Here is a 1,209-nt window from a genome sequence, read left to right as displayed (position 1 = left end):
CAGCTCAATGAATGCTGCTGGAAGACTGCTGGAAGACTATAGTGCATCAGTGCTATACTCAATCGCTTCTTTGTAGTGCTGGGGCACGAGTGGCCCAGTCGTCTAAGGCGCTGCGATTCGCTGAGCAGAGTTCACACCTTAGGCATGCCAGAAACATATGATTGTTGCTAGAATCCCAGTTCGCCCCGATTACGTTTCTAGGTTTGTCAGCACCCTATCCGTGCTTGTGGGTTTCACCGAAGTGGTAAACGTCGAGACCTGCATCACTTCGGGCTTTCCTCCCACATTAAGCTGACAGGCCGTGATATAACTGAATACTGTTAAAAGCGGCGTTTAACCCAACTCACTCACTCACTCACTCTTTGTAGTGCTAATGCACATACTTTCTTTCTGTTACTGACAAACCACCATTCATCGCCATTTCACTTTCAACTTTAATCCATAAACAATATATACCATCTGACCCCTCTGACAAACTGAAACAAGCCTTGAAACTGAAGTTTATACTCTACAGTCAAGAAAAACAACACAAGCACCTGTAGAAAGTGTTGAACTTTATACATGTACATATTTACATTAAAGTCCTCTACATATACATATGATACCATTCTTCACACACAAGGTGAACTCAATTAAAGGACATTTCCTATGGCCGACATTTACCACATCAATACCCGTAAAGATCCAGGTTAGAGGCGAGGCGACTAACGGGATTAGCCCAGCCAAAACTCCATAATTAGCGCCTAGCTCGGCAAGGGTGGAAACTTGACTTTTACAGTCAGTTATCTCCCTTGCCTCAGGAAGATGGACGAGTCAGTGCTTTAACCTCATGGATACTCTCCGACCCCTTGACAGCAGAGAACCCACAGCCACCACCTCGGTAGTATTCATACTGTAGTTACAGTACTAGAAGCACCTCACCTGCCCTGGACTTGTTACTCTGTAGCTCTGGGCAGGGAAGTTTGTAGGCCTCCTTCCTGTGGTCATTGACACTTGGTCTTACTAGAGTTATGTCCCTTCATATCAACCTTTTTCCAAAGCTCCTCCAGTGTCGCTGACTAGAGCCCCATTTTTCACAGCCATATTGACAATTGTCCAAGAGTTATGCTTCGTACTAGGGCTGGGACAACATAGAAACTGTGTGATCGGATACGTATCATGATACCTTGCTAACGATTCGATACATTTCACGATACTTGTATTTGTTTT

The sequence above is a fragment of the Haliotis cracherodii genome, unplaced genomic scaffold (genome assembly GCF_022045235.1).
Source record: "Haliotis cracherodii isolate W230 unplaced genomic scaffold, xgHalCrac1.p SCAF_5, whole genome shotgun sequence".
NCBI classification, from domain to species: domain Eukaryota; kingdom Metazoa; phylum Mollusca; class Gastropoda; order Lepetellida; family Haliotidae; genus Haliotis; species Haliotis cracherodii.
This window is presented reverse-complemented; position numbering follows the sequence as displayed.